This window comes from Zeugodacus cucurbitae, chromosome 3, assembly GCF_028554725.1.
Source record: "Zeugodacus cucurbitae isolate PBARC_wt_2022May chromosome 3, idZeuCucr1.2, whole genome shotgun sequence".
NCBI lineage: Eukaryota > Metazoa > Arthropoda > Insecta > Diptera > Tephritidae > Zeugodacus > Zeugodacus cucurbitae.
The window spans coordinates 37,828,975-37,842,925 of NC_071668.1; the positions used below are offsets into that span (position 1 = coordinate 37,828,975).

The following is a 13,951-nucleotide window of genomic DNA, read 5'->3' on the forward strand; positions in this document are numbered from 1 at the left end:
GCCCCAATGTATTTTTATAACCAATAGGTTATCTTGTGCATACATATAAATATGTTTATTTATTAGTAGTTGAGAGCATGCGTGTTGCATATAGATGCATGCGTGCCTCATATAAATGTATGTGTGTTGCATGTATGCGTGCAACATATAATGTATGTTTGTTGCATATTAATGCATATATGTTTATGTGTTTATTTATGTATACAAATTTATGTTTTATATGTAGCTCCTCGGATTTGCTAAGGCATAAAAGAATGCATGTTCAATGATATTTGAACATATTGCCGAGGGAAAGAAATTATTATATAAAATTAGTGGACTGTATAAATTTTATAAATATTGAATAATATTAATTTTAGTACGTTGTTGCTGATCTCCTCAATGCCTTCTCGCAGCTTTTTCTGCTCCAGTTTACTTATTTGAAGAGTAGTTAGTTGGTCTTCTGCAATTTCCTTTATGGTTTTCACGATCGGGTCCAGTTTCGGATTGATGTCGCTTTGCATTTTATATATTTGTATGTCGATTGAAGTGATGTCTTCGAATGTTGTAGTACAGTAGTTGGTGTCCCCGCATTTTAATAACGTTGAAAGTTTGCATGTTTGATCGGTAACGCCAGCTTCCCACATTTCTCCAAAATGTGGGTCTGCCGGAGGAGAAAAATGCCAAGTTATTTGCTCATTGGCGAGAATATTGCTCTCGACTTCTTGATCTCCAGTTTCAGCTTTTTCATTTTTAATTTTATGTATGTCTACATCTCGAACGTGACAATCGCACACATTTCAACTAAAAAAATATGAACTAAAATGTCTTTTAATTTTGACAGTAGGATTTTAATAGCTCTTTATTAGCCCTACACTTACTGTTAAGGTTGATTTTGGAACGGTTTTCATTTTAAAGATAATTGCAAAAACCAAGGCATTCGCACGGGACAAATTGAAGTCGTGTTTGGGGACAACGGCTCAAACGTCGATTTATGCGTATTGTGAGGCAATATTCAAATGTTTTTGATTGACATCAATGCACAACAATGCCTTTAAAATTGGTAGGAATTTCTCCCAAAAATAATTTATAGTTTTTTTACGTATTTATTTTTAAATAACAAGAAATGAAAATCTATATATATAAAAATGAAATGGTGTATAGTTGTAACGCTAAAACTCGAAAACGGCTGAACCAAATGAAATACTTCCTTTGGGGGATTTGTTTATTACCACGCGACTTTTCTCTTTAGTCGTAGTGAACGGGTTTTTAAAAAATAATAAAAATCAATTTACATTGCAACGAGCTGACGTTGATGACATCCAAGAACAGACTACTTTATTTAATGTTATTCACTTAAAATCAAGCTTAGTTTAATTACAATTTGCTTATTAATTAGTTTTAACATATTGTATTTATGAAATTGTTGATTAAGCATATTACTGTTAATTTGGATAATTCTTAAGAAATTTATTGTCTTTTTCATTTTCAACTACTTTATTTGTTTAGCATTTTTGTAAAAGGCCGGAAATGGTATTATGTTACAATTTGTTTCAACAGTTCATCGTACTTATCAATTGCACCGTCAGGTGTTTTTACATAATTATTCGTATATGTAACTACTCCCCCCTTTAGATTAGAATTCTCCTGAATTCTTTTATTTAATTTTATTTTTATATACTTGTGTTTTTTAAAAATGAGAGTAGCTATTAACAAAATTATAATAATGCTTAAGATATTGCAAATATATGATATATTTGTATGTATTTTCAATTTAAAAATGTTTTCCATATTTGATTTATGTTCTTCTACTATTTCATCAAAAGTTATTTTTGTTGTAAAATTCTGAATATCTTTATATTTTAAAGTTATAATATTTTCTTTAATTTCTTCAAACAAATTAGAAAAATAATAGTCGTTAATTTTAATTGAACAATTATTAAATCTTATTAGATAGTTTCCACTTATTATAGGTTTTTCTTGATTACATGTATTATTAATCTTTAAATTTATAGCATTTTTAATAAAAATTGTTTTCATATTCATTTGTATTATTTCGAGTTCTTTGCATTTTATAAGATTACAATTATTTCTTAATATACAATGTTTGCTTATTTTCATTTGTTCTAATGATTTATTATCTTCAAATAATAATGTTTTATTTTTATAGGTAAATATTTCCTCTATTCTTGCATCTATTTCATTATTTTCATTGTTAGGTATTGGTATTATTTTTCTTATTTTTACATTTTCAAAATTTTTAGGTATTTTTATTCCAAATACTAGAAATGTATTATTTACCATTACTGTTCCCAATTGTAGATATTTAAGCTTATTATAATCGATATTATATTTTATAATTTCTTCATTAGTTAAAATATTTGGATGTATTATTCCATATTTAGCGGATACAACATTTTCTTGTATATGTTCTATTTTACTTTTTAAAAATTGAATTTTTGTGTATTGATCTAAGTATAAATTTTGTTTATATTCTTCATATATAAATTTATTTATTGAATTAAGTTCTTTTTCTATTTTTAATCTATCGCTTTTAACAATTTCTTTTAAATGTTCAATAGCTGATGCAAAATAATCGTTAATTTTAATTTGTTCGTTAAATGAGTCATTCGTTCGTAAAAGGTGTGTTTCTATAGTTTGTCTGTCGTTTTCGTCCATTGTTCCAAAAAGCCATTTTGACATACTGCCAATTGCATTAACTAAACCTCTTCTATTCCTACTTTTAACTTATGCCAGTGTCATTAATTTATTCCTTGTTTCCAATAAATCTCTTTATAGTATTTCTTTATTTTCTATTTTCATTAAGATTATATTGTCGGTCATGTCATTAATAATATTTTCTAATTGTTGAACGTCAATCATATGTAGTATTATGTCACTACCTTTTGGTATTTCCTGATCTCTAATCTGTAAATTTTAATGGTCTCTTTATATTACTAATATGTATTTTGTCTAAGTTCTGCTTCCTATATTTAGGTTGTTCCTTGTGCCTAACTGCTTTATAATTTTTTATAAATCCTTCCTTTCTCTTTTCCTCATAATTTTCCTTTTTCTGATTTAATTTATTTATAATCTTATTCTTTGTTTCTATTAAATTGTTTTTTTCTTTTTGACATGTTTCGCATTGGTTAATTACTATTTGTATTAATTCTCCTAATTTCGGATAATAAATTTTATTTCTGAGTTGATTATATGTTTCTTGTATGCCTGAATGCATACTTTCTCTAATATGATATAGCGAAATTTGTTTAACCGCTTCGACTTCTGTTTCTATATCTTGTGCTCTCATTGTGCTTTTTATAAATTCTAATTGTTTATCATTTGAAAACATTTCTATTAGTTTCTCTTGAACTATATTATACTGTCTTTCAGATAATTCTGAATAAATTCCTACTTTTCCTTTTGTTATATATTTTCTAAATATTTCACCCAATCTATCGAAATCATATTCCGAAATGAAAATAATTATTTTGCCATGAATCATTTTTAGTTCTTCTATCTTGTTATTTGTTAAGATAATTTGTGTTTTATATTTGTTCACTATTTCATTTTTTATATAAAAATGATCTTGTAAGTTTTCGTCTGCTGAATGAATCGTTTGCATTGATGTATTATCATCAATATTATTAACTACGTTTAAGTAATTTTCTATATTTTCCTCAGTAATTTCATCCTCCTTCTCCTCTTTGATAACGTCCTCGTTATTTTCTATGAAACTGAAATTGAATGATTTATTTAAAAAATTCGATTCTTTTTTATTTAGCGAAATTTTTCCTTCTATTAAATTTATCATTGTGTTTAAATGGTTTAATAAATCGATTCCTATTACGAAATTATATTTTCTATTTTTTAATGGTGTTGATCGCCATCTTATATATGCGTTTTCTGGTAAATTAAATTCTTTTGGTGCTTCAGTATGCACTTCGTGGGTTATTATTTTCTTGCTTGTTACTGTACTAATAGTTTTTTTATTTCTAAGTGGAATTTTTCGAAACTCGTTTAATTCCGAATCCACTAGACTTATATTTGCTCCGGTATCTATAAGTGCAACGTATTTTTTATTTTCAATTGTTATTATTATTCGGGGTAAGCTCTCCGAGGCTTCCTTGTAAAAAAAATAGAATTATTCACTTCCTTACTATCTTCAAGTTCTCTATAGCTTTGCCTAGGCGATTGCAAGCGATATTGGCTGCTACTGCTGCTAGGGTGTCCTGCTATTCGGGATCTTTCTTGATCGGTTTCTACATTATCTACTTCCATTGGCTCTCCTCTATCTAGCCTTAATTTGTTTGAGTTCATATTTCTTCTTTCTCTACCTGAATTATTATCTCTGTAATCTTTATACGTTTGGAACCTTTGTCCATATTGATGAGAATTATTATCCCTATTTCCTTTTTGCATGAAATTTTGTCTAATTTGATATGAATTGTTTTCACCATATCCTTTATTAAGTGAAAAATTTTGGACATTTTGCCTAACTTGTCCTGATCTAATATCTTTACCTACATATTTTTCGTTATAATTATTGTAATTTCCTCTATTATCATTATTATGATATTGTCCGTACTGTCCTAGATATTTTTCGTTATAGTTATTGTAATTTCTTTTATTATTATTATAATGATTTTGTCCGTGTGAGGTTTTGGATTTTTTAAATTCTGGCCTAATACACGTATCTTCGTATCTTCTTTTAGTCATAATATCTATGATATTGTAAAGGTCCTGTTCCTCATATATTTTGTCCAGTAATGTCCCCTGTGTCATTTCTTTAATTGTGTTAACTAAAAGGCTGTCTATGTTAGTTAAATCTATCCCTATATCGTCTTTGTAGTATACTTTTATTTCGTCCGACTTATATTTGATTTTTTGAATTTGTATTGATAACTCACTTACCGTATTCGCTTTCATACCACATATCCTCCTGTAAATGTCATGAGGTTCGATGTCCGGTTTGTATCGAAGTTTTAACGCCTTCTTTATTTCTGTCCAGTTGTCAGGGTGGGGTATGTTAATTATTACGTCCTTTGCTTCTCCTTGTATGGTCCTGTAGTACACTGCTCGAGTAGCTTCCCTCTTTGTTTCGTCATCTCTGATATTTGACAGCAGATATTCTATGCTGCTCATAAAGGAGTTTATGGTTACGTCTCCTTGTCCGGTGAATGTTGGTATATGTTGAATATTTTTTATGACTCTTTGTATATCGTTGTTATAAGAATGTCGCTGTTGTAATTCGACATATGCTAGGCGTAGTTGCTCCAGCTGCGTTTCTCTACGGTTAAGTTGTTCTAATAGCTCCATATTTGGATTTTGGATCTGTTCCTGTTGCGCCATCCTTCTTCTTCTATCAAACGTTCGCTGCCTTGATGATTCAATTTTTATTATTTTTTTTTTTTCGTCACTTCACTTTATTCACTTTATTGATTTGGTGAATTCACGCTTTCTTTGTTTAAGACGTGTTCACTGCAAATCTTTTTTTTTCTTCACTTGTATATTGATTTGGTGAATTCACGCTTTCTTTGTTTAAGACGTGTTCACTGCAAATCTTTTTACACTTTTGTTGCGAGAGTTGTTGTTTTTTGTTGTGTTTTACGTATTTATGGTGAATTTACGCCGTTAATGAGGTCGCTTTTCACTGCACAAATTTTTTATTTTATATTATTTTATACTCTAGAGGGTCCGGTCAACTTCCTAAGTTGGCTACGGATTCGCAGAGTTATTTTGGGGATTATAAGTTTAATTATCACTATCCTTTGTAATTAGTTACAAGGATTACCGACTGCGCCAATTTTCTCTTTAGTCGTAGTGAACGGGTTTTTAAAAAATAATAAAAATCAATTTACATTGCAACGAGCTGACGTTGATGACATCCAAGAACAGACTACTTTATTTAATGTTATTCACTTAAAATCAAGCTTAGTTTAATTACAATTTGCTTATTAATTAGTTTTAACATATTGTATTTATGAAATTGTTGATTAAGCATATTACTGTTAATTTGGATAATTCTTAAGAAATTTATTGTCTTTTTCATTTTCAACTACTTTATTTGTTTAGCATTTTTGTAAAAGGCCGGAAATGGTATTATGTTACAATTTGTTTCAACAGTTCATCGTACTTATCAATTGCACCGTCAGGTGTTTTTACATAATTATTCGTATATGTAACTCGCGCAGGTCATGTCTTAAAATAAAAACAAAATATCAAGGGGGCGTGGCACCTCCCATACAAATTGAATTTTTCAAGTCGAATATCTTCAAAAGTGTTTAAGGTAGGAACATGAATATTGGTACAGAGCTACAGGATAACAACACCACTCTCACCTATAAAACCGGGGGCTATCGAATAAGGGGGCATGGTACCTCCCATACAAACTAAATTTTTTAAGCAGAATATCTGTGAAAGGGTTCAAGGTAGGGACCTGAAAATTGGTATAGACCTATATGGTATCAAAAGCCTTCTTACACATAAAAGAAGGGGACCTCCCATACAAACTGAATTTTTTAAGCAGAATATCTGTGAAAGGGTTCAAGGTAGGGACCTGAAAATTGGTATAGACCTATATGGTATCAAAAGCCTTCTTACACATAAAAGAAGGGGTAATCGGAAAAGGGGGCGTGGCACCTCAAATATAAACTGAATTTTTCAAGGTGAATATATTCAAAAGTGTTTAAAGTAGGAACAAGAAAATTGGTATAGAGCTATAGGAAATAACACCATTCTCACACATAAAACTTGGCGTTATCGAAAAAGGGGGCGTTGAGCCACCCATACAATCTTTAATTATTTTGGTTGTTAATCCACCATATATTTATCTCATTTTCCACCTAGCACGACATTTTGGTTGTTTCTTGCTATTTTTGTTTATTTATCGGTGACAGTAGCGGTTATATCGTAATTTTGGTTGTGTTACGTGCTATTTTTCTTTTACAAAGATGACATGCGATTAGCGACGAGAAATGTCGACTTACAAATGAACGCTGACATCTACAATGAGGCATTAGTCCTTATTGAAGATTTATGTTTACTTATGAGTGGAAAACTATTGATTGAAGTTCATATGCCGGCACCAAGTCGTCAAACAAGGGATTTAGTGAGTCGCGAATTGGAACGCGAGCGTGCTTACGATATAACTCACTTGCAACAACAAGTACAAACAAATGTTCCACTGTTGAATGAACAGCAAAGCAGTGCGTACAATCAGCTAATAAATGCTGTAGATAGTGGAAACGGTGGCATATTTTTCCTCGATGCGCCCGGAGGGACTGGCAAAACGTTCCTATTGTCTTTAATACTAGCAGCAATACGTGGTCAAGGTGGTATTGCATTAGTTCTTGCATCTACCGGGATTGCTGCAACACTGTTAGAAGGTGGAAGAACGGCACATTCAGCATTAAAGCTTCCATTAAACTTGCAAATACACGAAAGTCCTGTTTGCAATATTTCAAAGCAATGGCACAAGTTTTAAAAAAATGTAAGTTAATCATATGGGATGAATGCACAATGGCCCACAAACGATCATTAGAAGCACTCGACCGAAAACTGAGAGATTTGCGCAACAATAATCGTTGCTTTGGAGGAGTGATGATATTGCTGTCGGGCGACTTTAGACAAACACTTCCCGTGATTCCAAAATCAACAGCAGCGGATGAGCTAAACGCATGTCTGAAGTCATCGCATTTGTGGAGGTTTGTTAAAACCATTTCATTTACCATGAATATGCGAGTTTTGCTGCAAAACGATAGAACTGCGGAGGTGTTTTCAAAAGAGCTGCTGCGAATCGGAAATGGACAAGTTCCGATAGATCCTTGCAGTGGATTAATATCGATTCCAACTAATAAATATGAAATCCAATTCACATCTATTAAATATGAACTAATCAGTAGTGTATATCCAAATATTGCTCAAAATTATGGTAACTACGATTGGTTAAGCACGCGCGCAATTTTAGTAGCAAAAAATATGGATGTCAACGACTTGAATTGGACGATTCAAAATCAAATTCCGGGAGATCTGCGGTCATATAAATCAATCGATCGCGTTGAAAATGAAAACGAGGTAGTAAATTACCCAGTGGAGTTCTTAAACTCTTTGATGACGCCTGGTATGCCGCCTCATAATTTGCGTCTCAAAGTTGGGTCTGTAGTTATTATGCTACGGAATCTTCATGCTCCCAAACTGTGCAATGGTACTCGACTGATTGTGACCAAGCTAATGGACAATTTAATAGTGGCAAGCATTTTGAAAGACCCGTTCAAGGGAGAGGAATGCTTACTTCCCCGAATTCCATTAACTTCAACAGATTTGCCATTCCAATTCAGACGTTTGCAGTTCCCAGTGAAACTTGCATTTGCGATGACAATAAACAAGTCACAAGGGCAGCCGCTGGAAGTATGCGGCATAAATTTAGAAATGTCTTGCTTTTCACATGGCCAGCTCTATGTGGCGTGTTCCTGTGTTGGAAAACCTTCCTCACTGTTTATTTACGCCACGGAACAGAAAACCAAAAATATCGTGTACCGTGCAGCCCTAAACTAAATATGTACTAAAATTATATATTTTCGAGACTCGATTAAAACTAATAAAATTGAATGAGAATAGTACAAACTTAATTTTATTAAATGGCCAACAAATCCTGGACGCGATGTGTCAGCATTATTGAAAAAGTAGCATTTTTCAAGCAATTAAATTCAAAAAGCATTAATGTACCCTCGAAAAAAATGTTTATCAGGCAGGTTCTGGCAATTCACTTCCGAGTAAAATTTGGAAAAATCGTTCATATTCTATTAAAACCAATACCGGTGTAATTTTTGAAATGAAAAAAAAATCTAGTTTGGGCAGAACGAAGTTTGCCGGGTCAGCTAGTAGTATTATGAATATGAAGCAGCTTTTACTTCTTGACCATCACAACAAGAGAAATGAAACTAGGATATACCTGGAATGCATTTAACCATTTTTTATCTAAATTATATATTAAGGAATGATTTTCAATCTGATGACATAAAATTCATTTTAGGCACAGTTGTACTATTCTGGTTTTGAAGATCATTTTAATGTTTTTTTGTAAAATAAACCAGGCTTGATTTGTTTTTAATCTGAGAGCAGTTACCAGCAGAAAAAAATAAATATTTTAGAAAAGCAACTAAAGTATTGCTTAATTTTAGTTAAGAGATTAATCAAGAAATAAAAATGTCTAGCGCATAACATTATCACTTATAACAGCAAATGATTTTCTTCCGACAATCTTGTTATAATGAGCACTCTTATTTTGATTTGTTAGCCTATAATTTCCGCCAAAATCTATTTGAATAGGCATTTCAGTGGAATTTAAAGTGCGGTTTTTGTTCCTATGTAAATAAGTAATGTAAAAGTATATATTTACATACTTAAGTCAATTTTATGATATCGCACGTGACCAATATTAAGTAGTTACAAAAATCACTAATCTTCTGATTTTTAAACAAGGTTTTTTTATTTTAATTATATAAAAATTTACAGTTTATACCCAAAATTTTGGGAGCGTTCTGCTTATATTTCCGATGCAGTGCGAACAAGTCTTATTTTTTGACGTCTCACGGGACATTGAAATATAAGATAATAAGAGAACAAAAACTTATATTTATTTGTAATCGCATGCTTTCTTATGCATTTTATTTTGGTCTTTATACCCTTATAGTATGTTTACATATGAAAATAATCTCGTTCTAAGCTCGTTCAATAATCTAACCGTTTATATATAGCCAAATGAGATTATCAATTGTCAAATGTGTTGCATTTGTTGTTGTATGTCGGTCATTTTTGTTTACATTTTCATTTGACATTTCTTCTCTTCTTCGCAAAATTATCGATAAACCTAGGAATAAGACCGAAAATCTAGTTGTATAAAATTTAATTGATAATTTTATAATCTCGGATTATCCTGAGAGGAATTTTGTATGGAAAATCTCGTTTCTTAATTACAGATTATCGAGTTAAGCTCGTAAATGGAGATAATCTCGTTATATGTAAACGTAGTATTATAAAGGTTTTACACAAAGCAAAAAGTAATACATGATATGTTTCTTTAACGATTTTGACTATAAACAAATGCAGTAGAAAAATATTTAACGAGTTTTCTGCAAAAGCACGTCTGAATGTTTCAAAATAATAACATATTTTTATTATTAACCTTCAACTTTTTTATTTTGTAATTGTTTTACCTTACACCAAAAATTGACGACAGTTTGAACTGCTGTATAGACAATTGGTCAGTTTTTATTATGTAATGAAAACACATTTGACACCAAACGAACAGCTGTTCGTTAAGGCAGTTTTTAATGTCAATTATTTTGACCAAATGAAAACCAGCCTTGACGTGGAAACAGCACATACAAGCCAAACATAAATAATAAAATTAATCTGCTTTATTGGCTACGGAGACGTAAATACCAGTAACATCTAGAAATAAATTACTAATATATAAAGTCAAAGTAGAACTTATATGGACCTGCAACTTTCGGGCACAGCTAGTAACTCTAATATTGAAATTTGCTCACTGGAGATCAATAATATAAGTTAAGTTGAGTTCAGTTAATTTTGTTAAATAATTGCTACATGGGTTTCAGTTCAAAAAATTTTGTAGCCATTGTACATTTATTTGTGAGTGCTTTATTTTTGAGCTATGTAGTAAAGTTGACCAATCCGTACAATCAGTGGACCGTCCAAGTGTTTTGCAAAGAAGAGAATACCTATGTATATATAGTTACAGTATAGGCAACGCTGAATTTCCTATCCAACAAAAATAAAAATACAAATGAGAAAAGTTTGCGTTTTGAAGTTTTATTTAGAATTTCAGCTTAAAACTAATTGGTTATTGTAATATTTCCTATTACCTAATTATAGGTCTTGCAAAAATACGGTGGCTGTTACACCTTATAAATCGGTTAATATTTGCAGTATCTTAGCCGAATTATGTGAGCGTATAGTCTATGATATAGTTTATCTTGGTGGTGAAAATTTGTTAAATCGAAACTTCTTACTTGTTTCTTACTACATTAAACCACCTTTAGTAGTTTTCAACTTAAGGGAGGTAGGTATGATATAATCTGATTTTATACATTATCAAGCTGCCTAAAGAAAATGACTCCAGAAAGTTTGGCTTTTATGTTTTTTTTTTTATTTTTTTGTGAGACATATACATGCAAAAACGTGAATAGCAGACGGGGCCACGGAATATATTCCAAAAAAAAGTTAAAATTTATCCAAATATACCCCTTCGTGTCATCTTATATAGTAAGGGACCAAATTGTTTACGGAAGTATGAAAAAACTAATAAAATAATATTTCATGGATATGACATCAATCTAGTAATCTTTGTCAATAGTGGATGTTGATACCATCAATTAACATTATCATTAACTCTGTTAACCTTCTTTCAAGTGACGGTACTTTATACATTTTGTGGGAATGACTACATGAACAGAATTGACCTCTATTAATTTTTAAATTATCCGCTGATCTCTCTTTCACTTCAAATACTAAAATCTTTTAGATTTCTGAAATCTGATTTTTTCAACCATGCGGTGCACATGTGCAGTATTTTTCCACTGATATTTCTTTTGTCGCGGCTTCGAGAGAAATGTTTAGCAATGACGGCGCAAAGTGAAGTTCCATGCCCGTGACCATTGGTGGTGCTGTTTTATGCTTATTTTCACTGACAGTGTTTTTTAGTTCCAAAAATCGTTGAGCCATATAAAAGGTTCTTACAAAAGGCATGCTACAAAAGTAGTCTGATAGGTACAGCTAACGACGCCATATTTTTTCCCGCTCTTTTGGCATTTCTCCTCAGTAAGTTTTGCCATTTCATCATTTAAAGATATACTATCCAACAGCTAGTCCAAATTATTAAAATTTACTACCGAAATTCGGAGTCAGTGGTCTCATCCTATCTGACCGCTTAATGATGACCGAATATTTTTGGCGCTAAAACAGGACGCCACCACAAGCCACACAACTCATGTCTCAATCGGTTTATAGAAAACCAAGTTTGATGAACGTATTATCTCCTGAGTTCATGTGAAATTTTTAGGAATTGTTACCAGAAAATTACTAATTTTCTACGAAACTACTTCTAATCGACTTTTGTGTTTTTTGGCGTTTCTCGGGCCAACACTTCGGCAGCATCGCTGGATATGATTCGAAAAGCACTCTTTGTGCTGACGGTCTATGTATTAAATTTATTGGTATCGCATACTCTTTAATATCTAACGCCTGGATCCATATTGGCGCCGCTTACAAAATTACTGAGCTCATAGCCTTAGCAATTTAAAATCTTCGGCTGGAGCGCACGCAGCCTTTATTCGCTATCATTCTTGATAATATAAATTGTGTTGGACGAGTAGCCAAGTACTTCTTGAACTGTAGTATTGAGTCTGGTATTACCCCCAGGTACTTCAGCTGTGCCTATGAAGTAATCTCACACTCCCCAATACTGAGTGTTAATATTTCCTCAGTTTTCTTTGTGCTTATGGATACACTTCAGTTTTATAATCTGCTAGTTTCACACTCATGGAAGAGAACCATGGGCGTAGACCATTTATGCATTTTCTCCGGAGGTCATAAATGTGCTTGGCCACTGCTACCACTATGAAGTGATCAGCAAATGCTATGGTTGCTGTATCCTTAGCACCCCGTCAAACATCAGGTTCCATAAGAGGCGGCCTAAAACCGATCCTTGCAGTACTCCACTCGAAATAAAATAGCTCTTAGTGGCTTCGTCCGTGTCGAATGTTAGATTTCTGTTTTTAAAATAACGTATTATATTTATGAGGTATTGGAGGGCGCACATTTTATATAAGACGTTGATAGTGTTTCCCCATTTCGCTTAGTTGAACGCGTTTTTAACATCAAGGGTAATCAGTGCACAGAATTTTTTAGTATCACCTTTCCATCTTTCTCCACTGACTGCACCTTTGGTAGTGTGAACGACTACCTTTAGTGCATCGATAGTGGAATTTCGTTTTATGAAGCCGTATTGTCTGTCTGATAATCCACCGGCTTTCTGAGCGTGTCTAATTCTTTCTTCAATACACCAATATACAGGCTTTCTTTTGGTGTTCTATAGATAACTCGAGGAGAGAGTTTTCAAATTATATGTTTCATGCACAGGGACGTGGGTAGCAACATACTATATGTGCACCATATAAATTCGCCCATATGAAACCATTTAGTGATGCGCAGGACATAAAAGGATTTCTTTTACAGGACCATATTGCTGCTGTGCCAGTTTTGTATGTTACCCAAGTGTTGTCCAAGGGCTGAGAATATTGTTCACCTAGAAAGGCGACGCCAATATAATTTTTTACAATAGTTTGTCTCAGCAGGCCTTGTGCTGCCGCGTAGGGTTTTAGATTTAATTGCAATATCCTCATTTTTTAAGTGACTTCATCATCTCCTGATATTGATTTTTTTCTCTATCGATTTCCTCTTTTTAGCCACATCCAGTCATTTCTCGCCTGAGGGCTTATTTCCTGTCAAATCTCTGTTAGTTATTTTTGTGACCTCACTATATGTTGCCTGCACAGTTTCATTCACATTTTTAGGCTTTTGGCTATTATCTCACGTAGTCTTTTCAGGGTGTTCCCTCCTTTATAAATAGGTGATACTTGCGACGATTTTTCCACCAACCCTCTTTTCGGCACATTTTCGGTTTTTTCAACATTGTTATGTAACCTAGTTATACTGCCTACAAGCTCACGCATTGCTTGATTTATATGCCTCTGGTCGGACATAATACTTTCCAACTCCTTAGTTGTCATGCCTAGATTGTTAAAAACAAAAATTTCTTTCAACCTGAGTAATACTACATTGAAAACATGTTTTCATAGCAAAAATGGGTTTTCATTCTAAAACTTGTGTTTTCATCCATGCAAAATCTGTCAAACGAAATAACAGTTTCCGCGGAAAACTACTTGAA

At 32.4% G+C, this 13,951-nt stretch overlaps 1 protein-coding gene across 6 annotated transcripts in view; it reads left to right on the plus strand.

Moving 5' to 3' along the window:
• LOC105220378 (probable nuclear hormone receptor HR38) overlaps nt 1-13,951 on the plus strand; it is a 319,583-nt gene that overhangs the window by 201,906 nt on the left and 103,726 nt on the right. The gene's annotated exons all lie outside the window — the stretch shown is intronic.